General features: G+C 36.3%; 1 protein-coding gene and 1 long non-coding RNA gene across 5 annotated transcripts in view; one reads left to right on the forward strand and one right to left on the reverse strand.

The window, feature by feature from the left end:
- Positions 1-12882, reverse strand: part of KCNH7 (potassium voltage-gated channel subfamily H member 7) — a 471528-nt gene that overhangs the window by 245229 nt on the left and 213417 nt on the right. The gene's annotated exons all lie outside the window — the stretch shown is intronic.
- LOC112916464 (uncharacterized) overlaps positions 5219-12882 on the forward strand; it is a 39952-nt gene continuing 32288 nt past the window's right edge. The window contains exons 1-2 of the long non-coding RNA XR_003234311.2: positions 5219-5307; positions 9952-10093. This is a non-coding gene — a long non-coding RNA (uncharacterized lncRNA). The remainder of the gene's footprint in view (positions 5308-9951; positions 10094-12882) is intronic.

Here is a 12882-nt window from a genome sequence, read left to right on the forward strand (position 1 = left end):
CAATTATGTCCTTCCCCCAAAGGGATCCTTTTTTATAGATAAGCCAATATACATTCCTATCATTGATGAAATAATTCTCTTTTTCTCTTAAGTATTTGCTGACAACCAAAGACTTTGTTGACAATTGCAAATTAATCTCCAGATCTCAGAAGATGCTTCATTCACAGTAATTATACTTACCTTGTCCCAGAAATCTGTTGCAGAACATATAAGTTGGCAATCTAACTTGTCATTATCTACTATTCAGCTTTAATTTATCTTTATATCCTATTTTTAAGAGAGCATAAAGAATTTACATAAAAATATCTAAATCGAGTGTGATACTGATTAACCTTTAAACTTTGTAAGATTTTACCACAATTTGTTCAATGAAGAGCTGAGTACAAAGTACTGGGAGACCTAGAGTCATTCTCCAGATCTACTGCTTTACAGGTTGTTGATGTGTATATCTGCATCTATATCTATAGAGATCTGTGTGTGTGTGTATATATATATATACATATATATGCATATACATGAGATATATATATGTATATATGTGTGTATATATATCTATGTGTATATATGTATATATGTGTATATTTATACATGAGAGAGGGATATATATATGGATATGGATAGGGATATATATCCATATATATATATGGATAGGATATATGGATATCCATATATATATATATGAGAGAGAGAGGTATGGATATTGGACTCCATGCTAGAAACTTTCAATGAAGATGTGTATTCCAAGATCTCTAAGGTCCCTTCTGTAACTTAAACATCAACTTGGTCCAGAAACATTAAGATCCATGCAAAATCACCTAAAAGCTGATGCTTTCACATGTTCATTTCCTGTTTCTACAATTATTATGAGATGACACAACTTTCTTACCTTGCCTTTTTGACCCTTGAGTATACTTTTAGATAGTGGGCTCCTATTTTAACTTTAAAATATTTTTCTTCCAATATTTCTTCCCTGTTATTGACAATGCCATTTCCAAGTTCCCTAAATTTACAACTGATGTCTACTTTTGAGACCCTTTATCCATCATATTTTATTTTAAATCATTTAAAAATTCTATCAATTACCCTTCTTTGAGGTCTTATGGCTCCCCCTCGTTATTCGTATCCTACTCATTAGTCACTTCGTGTTTATATAAATGGAAAGGCCTCTCACAGTTTTTCCTGCCTGCCTTCACTCCAGATGCCGGGAAATCATAAAATAATCTTCCTGTCATAGAGCCTCTGTCACGTAATTCCTTTGCTCGATCATATACAAGAAATTGCTAATACTCAGCATAGTACATAATGTATTATTCAAACTGGATATCATGCTGGAACAAAAGGCATAAACTGGAATGCCCCTGTCATTTGGAACATACGGTTACAGAAATGACCTAAACATCCTTCCCTGATTTCCAAATGCCTCCACCGATTAACTCATCCCATCCTATCTTCCATTTCACACATATTTCTATGTGTGTATTGTTCTGGTTAGGCAATTTTTTAACTTACTCCTATGGGAAATTATTAATTTTGAAACTTGTAGCTTCTGCAAAGGCAATTCTATAATTTTATTTTGTGATTTCTTGTTTTTCCTGTGCTTCAAATCCTGGGTAAAAATCGTCACTAAAGTCAGATAATATGCAAGGATGATCCATAGCATCTGGGAACCTAAATGCATGCCCCTGCTGGCAATAATCTTCCAGTTCAAAACAAATTAAAAAAAAAATAATAATCTTCCAGTTCATGAAGACCCAGAGCCCACAGACACTCCTCTCAACTGAAGCTGCTCCTTTTGGTCCAACACATTCAGAAACTTATGAATTTATCTCAATTTGTTTTCCAAAGTGGGGAAGAAGGCTGGAACCTTTCGTAGTTACTGTCCTCCTATATATGCTTTTCTCGGACTATGAAAATAATTTGTGCTAGATTTGTCTTGACAATTAATTGCATGCTTTTAACTGTGTGGCTCTGTAAAACCACACAGAATTAACATCTACAAAATGTATTTAAATCACAGACTTCAACCCAGGAAGTATGTATTCAGTACCTACTCAGTGCCAGTGGGCATATAGATAGAAAAAAAAGATTAAATTTTGCTTAAATTTAAATTTTAAAATTTATTAGCTGGTTAAATTTCTCCAGAGGCTAAAGTCTTATGTAAAACACCCTTTTATTTATTTATTTTTTGTTTTTTTAGAGATTTTGTTTATTTATTTGAGAAAGGGTGAGAGAAGTATGAGTAGGGGAGAGAAAAAGAGAAAGTATGAGCAAGGGAGGGAGAAGCAGACTCTCTGCTGAGCAGGGACTCGCCAGGGGGACTCGGTCCCAGGACCCCTGAATCATAACCTGAGCCAAAGACAGGTGCTTAACTATCTGAGCCACTCAGGCGCCCCTAAAACCCCTTTTTACATAAGAGGTTGTTGAGTATACAAAGTAGCCATTATCTTTTGTTTTAGCAAAATAGAATTTGGTTATTTAGTTACATATGTTGAAGAATCAGTTTGCATTATCCTCTGAATCCTCATCAGTTACATGCATAGCACAAATATTTCTTTTATGAGAAAAGTCACCAAAATACCAAAAGATAAAGTTGCTATTAAAGGGTATTTTCCTCTTGCCACTTCTCATGTCTTTTTAAAGAATATTCAGTCTAATTTCTCTCTTGATATATAGTTTGCTATTCTATTTCGGCAAAATGAGAACATTCTGTTCTATTCATTCTCCCACTTACTTTTAGAAACTGCAGAAAGGCTTAAATTAAACTCCTAAAGAAATTAACTGCCATTCTCACGCACAGTTATCAAATATACAACACTCCTGTGTCGGCTGCTCACAGGAGTTGTGTCATGCTGATGAAAGCGATCAGCTCCGCATTCATGTAAAACAATCAAAAGTGGGTCAGTACCATCCCTTCACGGGGTGACACTCAGTTTCCTGATCACAATGGAGTGTACAGAACAGATTTTGGTTTGTTTGGCTCTAACATAGCTATATTGGTGATTCTTTTATTGCAAGACAATAATAAGTCTCATCAAGCAGGTCCTTCAAAGCTGGAGGATGTCAAATGAGGTTAAATTAGTTTACTCTTAACACAGAATATTCATTATTAAATCCCTTTGTATTTGGTGCCAAAAGAGACTTCGGTGCTTCCTTTGGTTTCAGTTTCATTCTTTATTGGGAATGGGGTGAAAGACAGGATTGACCTCTCAGGTTTCTGGTAGGTCTGAAATTTGTCTTTTAATGTCTAGACTTCTGGAATGCGATAGTAAATTCTTCAGTTTATATTTATGTATGTGCCACTGAAAGCCCAGTTGTAATGGGTCACAAAACCTGGTCATAGATCTCTTAAGAATAAAATATTGATCACAGATGCCCAGAGAATCAAAAATTATCAGGGATGTGATTAAGAAACGGAGAGCTGATACAGAATTTGTGCATTGAATCTAGGCTCTGCCTCTCATACATTGTATCTCTTGAATATTTTTTGTTCCATGGGTTTCTGTTCAGCAAAGGGAAACAACATTAGAAAAGCATTTCATGTTTTTATCCTGATTCTAATCATTGGTGAAAAATAATAGTCCAAAGATGGAAAAGAGCAAGCAAACTTCTTCAGAGAAATTCCTCCATTATTTATGACTGATATAAGTAGAATACATAATATGGTTAGAGTTTTTGTGCTTGGAAACTTCCTTCATGTTGTAAATCGGAAGGCAGTTTGTGAAAACTTCCTGGAATATCTTGCTTTGTATTCTGTTTTTGATAAGAAGTGATTGTACTAGGGCATGGTGATTTCTCCGTAACAATAACCTAATATACATTGAAGAGGTCTTCTTAGATCTAGATTTTTTAAGCAAATATTAGAATCTTTTAGATGAGCAAATATTAGCTCTTTTAGAGCTTACTACATTGAATTTTCTCAAATGTTTGTATTTCACTAAATCATTTCTTTTTTAAAAAAAATCATTTAATTATTTAATTATTTATTCATCAGAGACACAGGCAGAAGGAGGAGCAGGCTCCATGCAGGGAGCCTGATGTGGGACTCGATCCTGGGTCTCCAGGATCAATCCCTGGGCTGAAGGCAGGCGCTAAATCACTGAGCCACCCAAGTTGCCCACTAAATCATTTTCGTAGAGAGATTGCATATTACAACCTCTTTTGTTGCCATTTTTGTTAGTCTATTTTTTTAAATGTTAGCAATTTCATGTAGTTTAAAATAATGATGAAAATTTATACCGGAGAAAGATTTACATTATACATTTTCTTGTTAAAGGATCTGTTATATTGGACAAAAATAAACTAATCTGACTCCAGAGCTGTTTTTGTTATATGTGGCCTATTAATTAACTGTGGGCAAACTATATTAAAATTCTTCTTACCCTGGTTTAGTGTGGAGGTTAAGAACATGGATTCCAGAGCAAGACTACTTAGTTTCAAAACCTAGATTTATGAATCAGTCATAGGACCTTGAGCAAATTACACAATCTCTGTATCTCAGTTTCCTATAAAATAGAGATAATACTACCTGTGAGGTTGTAATAAATGTTAAATGAGCTAACATTTATAAAATTACTTGAACAGTGAATGCACCTAGATTAAACTCTGTTCGTTAATATCATTTACTTTTGACCCAACAATTTGGAGAGTCTTTGAGAGGCAGGATAACACATAGATTAGAAGTGATGACTGTAGGATCACAGAAATCATGAGTTGAATCCTTAACCCATATTAAGTTTTCCCCATTTGAAAAATGCCTATAAATGCATAGTATAAAACTTGGCTTATTATTTGCTACTGTGCAATTCCCTTTTACTTACACACTCTTACCTCTGAATTTCCAGGAACGTGTTTGAATTCTGATATTCCAAAATTAATTAGAGAAGTCCTTATTTATTTTAGCCATATTATCTGTGATTTTATGGATTGTTATCACATACATCTTCCCAGAATGAGGAACTGTAATCATTTTCAATAAAACCTTATACGACAACCTTGTCAACTCTGTTATCAGTTTCTAAAGCTTCTTTCCTAACCTCTGTAATCCCACTGTGAGTTGTATAATGATTCCTTCACTCCATTGTACCAAAGTGAGTTTCAGAGAGTTTTAAGCAGTATGGTGATTAAATATGTAACTCTTCAATGTAACTCCCTGGGTTCAAACCCTGACTCTGTTACTTGCTAATCTATGACCTTGGGAAATTTACTTCACCCCTTGTGATAAAGAAAGAGTTCCTGCCTCATAAAGTTGTTGTGAAGATTAAATGGGTAAATGCAGGCAAAGCACTTTTGAACTTTACCTGGCGCCTGGTAAGTATTCAACAAAGGTCGCCCACTATTATTTTCTCACCTTCTGCAAGTAGGAGTCAACAAGGAGTGAGACAACTCGTGGAAATTGAGCCTTAGATGTACAGCTGTTTTAGGCAGAAACAAAGCACAGGCAGAAAGAGTCCCTTTTAAAGAAAAAGATGCTTTCTAGATATTATATGATTAAAAACAATAGAACTGGGTAACCAGAAAAAAAGTAATATGAGTATTCACCAACCACTGTCCCCCCACCCCCGCAACACACAGGGTTTTTTGTTTAGCTTTCTAGTATTCTGGTATGCATTAAGATAATAAGTGGAAAGCGCTGAAAGATCTGAGATTACATTGGATAGTTTACATTGGAACGAGGAAAAGATCTAACAAAAGGCAAGAATTTATTAGGAAAGGTAGGAGTAGGAGCCGAAATAAAAAGGCATAAACTGATGGTGTGTGACGTGAGAAGAGAGTCTTTGCTCACTTGGAGGAAAGAGGTTTCTGAAATTCTTGCTGTGGAATCTTAGCACATATCTGAAACTTGAAAAAACAAAGTTGTTTTTGATCAAGTGGAGTTCATTTGAATGTGATCCTGCCATAGAGCCGGACTATGGGGCAGTCTAGTTATATCCCAGTTAAATTTTGGGTGTAGCTGTGGAATGGAGTAGAATGGATATGAAGGAATTTTAATTTATATCAATATGTGGTTGTTTAACACAATTTCCGGTAAAAATATATTATCCATATAGCGTGCACTTCACTTACACTTGCATATGCAAAATGTCAATTGTGGGAACGACTAAACTAAAATGTCAGCAAACACAAGCCTTACCTTATTAATTAATATAATAAATATTTAGAGACAAAGAGCACCTACAGAAAGCATTGACATATTTGAATGAAGGCCCTATATGAACACTTAGTTTTATAGCCTTTGTAATGCATGTCCAATGTCTCATAAAATAATTATTAATATTAATTGTAAAACAGATGTTAAAAATGAAAGATTTTGTTATTTGGTAGAAAAGAAGAGTAGTTAACATAAAGAGAGAAAACTGGAATTCTGAACATCAAGAAGTAGACTAATACGTTTGTTGTGATTAAAGAGCCAAAATTTCTTTTACCTAAAGAAATAAATGATTGACATGTATGATATATGGTAATCTAAATACAGTTTGATGAGTAATGGATGCTGTGATGTAACAAATTCAGTCATAATATCTGAGCTGAAATTAATTTACTGATTTTTCTGAATTGTAGGTTGGCAGCATCGTCATTAGGAATAGGTGCTATCTATCACTGCATGGACAAGTTCATTCCATACCCATTATGGATCATTATTAAAGATTCATGTAATTACAGAATTTTTTAAAAATGAGAATTACTAACTTAGCCTTTAGCAATGCCTTTATAGCAATGCCAGTTGTAGACATGAAGATAAGTTAATTGAAAAGTCAATTATCAATACAGAAAATACAGGAGAAATAGTGAGCAGAAATTCAGTTTTTATGCTACATTATTTTTTCAAAACCTGAGCAGTGACCTGCTTGTTTTACTCTATGTGGTACCGATGAAAGAAAATAATTCTTAAAATATATTGCCATTGAGTACCTACATTGTGGCAACTTGAAAGACCATGGTCATAGAATGCACTCAAATAAAAATATTTGTTGAGTTAGGGAGTGAATTCCCTCGTAGTCCTGAAAGAGGCTTCTCAATCATATGTATTGTTTGACATCTATGGGGAAATTAAAGTCTATTCTCTCACATTTTGCCAGAGACAGTCAGCCTGGGGAACTTGATCTTTCTGGCATCTGAGAATATTGAGAGTGCACTGCAATCTAGATTTGCTCAGGGCTTTGGATTCAGGTAACTGCAGTTATTGGAGGCAGTCCATGATTGGTGACTGATTTGTCCTTCTGTCTCTATATGGTAACTTGTGTCATAGGCTGAGATGGTGAATGAAATAGCATGTGTAACCCAGGTAAACATTACTTATCAATGTCATAGTTTAATAATGAAAAATATAAGATTCAGGCATAGTGAAACTAAATTAACATGTATACAGTATTAAAAAAACTGCATTCCTAAATATTCATCCCAACAAAAAAATGAGATAACAAAAATGTTATTTTGTTTATGAGTAATAAATACTTAGATAATACATAGTGTATAGAAATTAATTTAAATTCATGGCTATATATTTTTTAATGAAGTCAAAACTGAAAGATATGAGACTACCAGGGATTTTTAGATCTCATTGTTTATGAAATTATAATGCCTTTGACTTGGAATTACAAAGGACTTCGTGGTGGCTCAGCACTGACCCAGACTTTGGGGGAATCTGGCCATGATGTAATGTATGTCACTGAATTGATTGCTAGGATACGTGTGATTAACTGAGTGATTGACATGAACAATACTTAAATTTTTCTAGTGAGAAAAATTCTTGAGAGCAGAAACTATATACTTTTCTCCTCCTTTTGTCTTACTTTTGCATAATAGTGACTTATACCTAATATTCAGAAATAGATATTCAGAGGCAAAAGAATGACTGATTTACTGACTATAAAATTTAGGACAGTCACATATTATATGTATGTCATCTTTGCAGTTTCTATTGAAAGCATCAAATTGCATAAAAACAAAGAATGATGAATTAGTTTTTATAAATTCAAGATGCAAATGTGTACACACACATTCCTCTATGCTTCCAACATTTAGATGATAGATGAGAAAGAGAGAAAAAGAGAATCTCTTCATGAGAATATTGGCATTAAGGAGAAAATACATTTATTTTCTTTTAATTGGTGCTTGCATTATAACATAAAGGTTTTCCAAGAAATGTGGTACTGGAGAAAGAAAAGGCCATTTTCCTCCTTTTCTTTTTCTTTGTTTCCTTTTTAGAGAGAGAGAGAGAGAGAGAGAGAGAGAGAGAGGAAGGGGTAGGTTGCAGGGAGAGGGAGAGAATCTTAAGCAGGCTCCATACCCAGTGTATGAGCCGGACTTGGGGTTCGATCTCACAGGCCTGACTGAGATCACGACCTGAGCCAAAATTAGGAGGCTGACGCTTAACCAACTGAGCCACCACCCAGGTGCCCTGGTTCCTCTGTTTTTGAAACATTCCCAACAGGAATCACATGGAAAAGAAAAAAATAGGTCACTGATGCTATGGAAAGTAGATCGTTCTATCCTTCCCCATTCTAGGCAGAGATGTAATATTAGTCATCAGTAGAGAGAGGGTCTTCAAGCCAGAGTTTTTGTGATTCTCTAGTTTCTGGTGCCTCATTTCATCCTTTCCACATGCCTTCCTTCCACTGTGTGAGATGAGGAACACTCATTCCTCTTTCCTTACAAGAAATCTTTATTCTCAGAGAGACTTGCTCCCAACAGTCTGTAGGTATTTCTGAACGTGGAACCAGTATACATTTTGGACCTCAGGTTCAATGAACAGCAGAACACATAAGGTCATCATCTCTCTTGGGGTGTGTGTGGGAGAAGGTCAGGAGCCAAATGGCATTACAACATGAGAAGCTGAAATAAAGTAAAAGCCAATAAATGCAAGCCCCTCCCTGCCCGTACCCCCACCACGCATGAGATTCCTATAAAGCCAGGGACTGAATGGTGTACAGTGAGGTGGTGGGAATATAAATATCCCCCATGGGCCTACAGAGGATAGTTGGGCCATGACTAACTTCCCCATCTCACCCATGGACCGCTGAGTATGGAAAATACCCTCATGCAAGAGTTCCGGTGACTGTTCCTAAGTGATTATTCTTTCAAGAGATCACTGACACAGGAAAGTATGTTTGAGATGCTTCAGTAGAGCAAAGAGAGTTATGTAACAGAGCCAGCGGCAGAGACTGGACCGGGTAAGACACCAGCAGAGAAATAACCAACTTGTAATTTCTGTGGGCTCATTTGTCAGTGGATGACACTTCCGCCCCACTGTCTTTGCTGTGAGAAGATTAACATAGGGCCTGGTGGGGTTTAGAAAGTGGCATGAGCCAGGAGGAAGCGCAATGCAAGCTTAGAGCCAGTGCGTGGTGTGCTGGAGCTACCATGATTCTTTCAAGCTGTCAACCCCTGATTATGCACAGCTTTTCCCAACACAGCATTCAGTGACATTGTGTTGGTAGCTTGAAAGTGGCCATAGTGGGAATATTTGCAGAAATCAGAAAGCTACAGAAACCAGAAAATGTTATATGTAAAAGGTTTTATTTTTCACAGAGCTAGTTATTAAACATTTACCAGCACACTACTGTTTAGAGTGAATTCTTTTTTTTTTTAATTTTTTTATTATTTATTTATGATAGTCACAGAGAGAGAGAGAGAGAGAGAGAGAGAGAGGCAGAGACACAGGCAGAGGGAGAAGCAGGCTCCATGCACCGGGAGCCCGACGTGGGATTCGATTCCGGGTCTCCAGGATCGCGCCCTGGGCCAAAGGCAGGCGCCGAACCGCTGCGCCACCCAGGGATCCCCCTTTAGAGTGAATTCTTAAAAGACAGGCCATTGAATTATAAATAATAATAGAGGTAAGAATACTAGAATCTGAGTTTACCCAAGAAAGATTAAATTATAACCTGGAAGAATTTTGGATTGGACCATTTGTACTGACTGAGATAACATAAGGTGTTATTTTGGATTCCAAAGGCAGAAAGCACCCAGTTGATGACAACATCCAAGGTTGGTCATGGGGTGAATTACCAAAGTGGAATGGATCTGAAGGTCAACGGAATTGAGGCAATCAAGGAACTATAAGATTCAGCACCTGGAAAAGTCATTCAAAACAATGGTAAGAATTCAGATATGTGTAAAACTGAGTTAAGTTTCCCAGACAGAGAATCTGAAGTCCCTAGAGGGAACCATCTGTAAATGGACAAGTAGTAACCAGAGGATGTGTGGATCTAGAATTTGAGAGACATAAAGATTCAAGATAAAGTTCTGGGATTTAGGGATGCCCGGGTGGCTCTGTAGTTGAGTGCTCTGTGGTTGAGTGTCTGATCCCTCAGGTTGTGATCCCTGGAGTCCTGGGAAGGAGTCCTATATCAGGCTCCCCATAGGGACCTGCTTCTCCCTCTGCCTTTGTCTCTGCCTCTCTCTGTGAGTCCCTCATGAATAAATGGATAAAATCTTAAAAAAAAAAAAAAAAAGAAAGAAAATTCTGGGATTTACATTCATTGCTACGATGGGTGATGGCATAAACCTAGACAAGATTACTCAGGAAAATATATGTAATTAAGAGAAGGAAAGAAGTGTGCTCAGGACAACACCTGCAGGAACATCTATAACTAAGACATGGAAAGAGTATGAGAAGTCAAGATAGAACATTAAAAAGAGACATGAAAAAACAAAGATGCCACAAAATAATTTTAAAAATACAATGTCATAGCCAAAGGTGAAGACTTTGGCTTTAGCAATTAGACGTTGTTGTTGTTTTCCCCAGAATATACAACTGTTTCAGGCAATGGAATGAGAAGATTAGATAATAAAAACACTGAATGCAGATACTTTTTAAAATATATATATATAATGGGTATTGTCAAAATAAATGAAATGATTAAACACAGATTGGAAATATTGGTGTAGTAATAGATTCTAGGCAGCTTTAAAGGTTGGGTCAGCCAGGGATAACAGCCCCCATGGGAAAATGATCTTTAAAAGCTGAAGTCTCCCATCAGGGGAGGAGCTGGGTGAGAGTCTCAATTTTCTTGAAGGGAGAAGGTACAGAGTTAGGTGAGAAACCTGCAAGCATTTCTGCCAACCTAATTTTGCAGATGGGATTCCTGCTAACCGGGATACTCCTGGCACAAGGGCTTCTGTGATTCTGAAGACCCCTGCCCCACAGGACCTAGAGTTATCCCCATCCATATCCCACCCAGAGTGAAAGACCACTGCCAACTGATGCCAATGGCTGTTGGACCACGCCGACTGAGGTGTCATGGCTGGGCCTCAAGAGCACTGGATTGGCAGCTGAGTAGGCCTGTCCTGATATTTCACTTATCTCCAACAAGTGCATTTTAGCCAATTGAATTTTGTGGGCTGCCACTTAAAGTGTTCTGACGGGGTTTTATTCCATTTTCCTCTGGTGCAGATCAATAGTAGCCTGGGAAGCTTGCCCACTTCCCCACCTCAGGTGACGCTATGTTACTAGCTCTGTGTGCTACATTTTTTTTTCTCTGCAAGTTGAAGGAACTTGCATTTTTTTTTCAGTGTCTCTGTGTATCTTTCCATCAAACCACATCTCCCTGTGATAATTGTGTGTGATGGAAGTCAAAAAATGATGTACTCCTTTTAGAAGCTAGACTAACAAAAGTCAAATAAATAAATAAATAAATAAATAAATAAATAAATAAATAAATAACTTCTCATAACAAATTGGGGAAAATTTGATTTGAACTGTTTCTTATCATTGGATAGATTTAATATCTAACTCCTAAGAGTGAAGCTGGAATAAATTTATAAAATATTATTTTTTAATTTTAACTTACAAGATTTTTTTTTTGGATGTTGAATTCTCTACAATAAAATATGCAAAGGAAAAAAGAGCTTATATTTATCTATTTATTATATATTGATTTTGGACTGGGGTGACTGCATCAACCCTTTATTTTTATTTAAAGATTTTATTTATTATTTTTGAGTGTGGATACTGGGAGAGGGTGAAAGGTCAGAGGGTAAGGGAGATTCCATGCTGAGCACAGAGCCTGACAAGGGGCTTGATCCCTACAACCCTGAAGTCATGACCTGAGCCAAAACCCAGGTTGGACACTCAACAGACTGAGCCACTCAGGCACCCCTAAAGTAGATTATTTTTAAAATCACAGAATAACATGTGTTCATTCCAATGTCATACACATTTGTAAATATAGGTATAAAATCCATAAAAGTACCTGAAGCATTAGAAAAAAGGATTACACACACACACAAAAAAAAACCCTAAATCACAATGAATCACAGAAAGAATAAAATTAATAGTCGACTGGCAGGAAAAAAATTGACATCACAGAAAATGAGAAAACTAACAGGTTTTTAAAAGAATGTAAATGTATTATTATTCATTTTATGAAATGTAAAATGGAAGGAATTGCGTTTCAAAATGTTAATTAATTAAAATAATTAGAACAACAGGATGCTCCTTTAAATGTTCTTTTTTAAATAAAAATATCAAGCATAATTTTCATCTCTATTTTCCACCACCTGCTCCACCCATTTTTCAGGCATTTATTTCCCAGGCAAAAATTGTAATGTCCCTTTCTCTGACTGAATGACCCCAGCATAGGGAGTGGTTTTGAAAGGAGCTGGAGGTATCCCTACCCCCGGTAAAGATCATCTATTAGAAACAAACAAACGTTGGTGGTACAGTTGGATTAAGCCTCTAATTCTTGGTTTCAGCTCAGGTTGTGATGATCTCAGGGTCCTGAGATCAATGCCCCCTCTGGGCTCCACACTCAGCTCAGCATGGACTCTGCTTAAAGATTCTTTCTTATTCTCCCTCTGCCCCTCTCCCCTCAAATAAATAAATAAATCTTTAAAAATGAAACATAACAAACAAAATAATACTTAATGGTTAAATATTATAAA

Source organism: Vulpes vulpes, chromosome 3 (assembly GCF_048418805.1).
Source record: "Vulpes vulpes isolate BD-2025 chromosome 3, VulVul3, whole genome shotgun sequence".
Lineage (NCBI taxonomy): Eukaryota > Metazoa > Chordata > Mammalia > Carnivora > Canidae > Vulpes > Vulpes vulpes.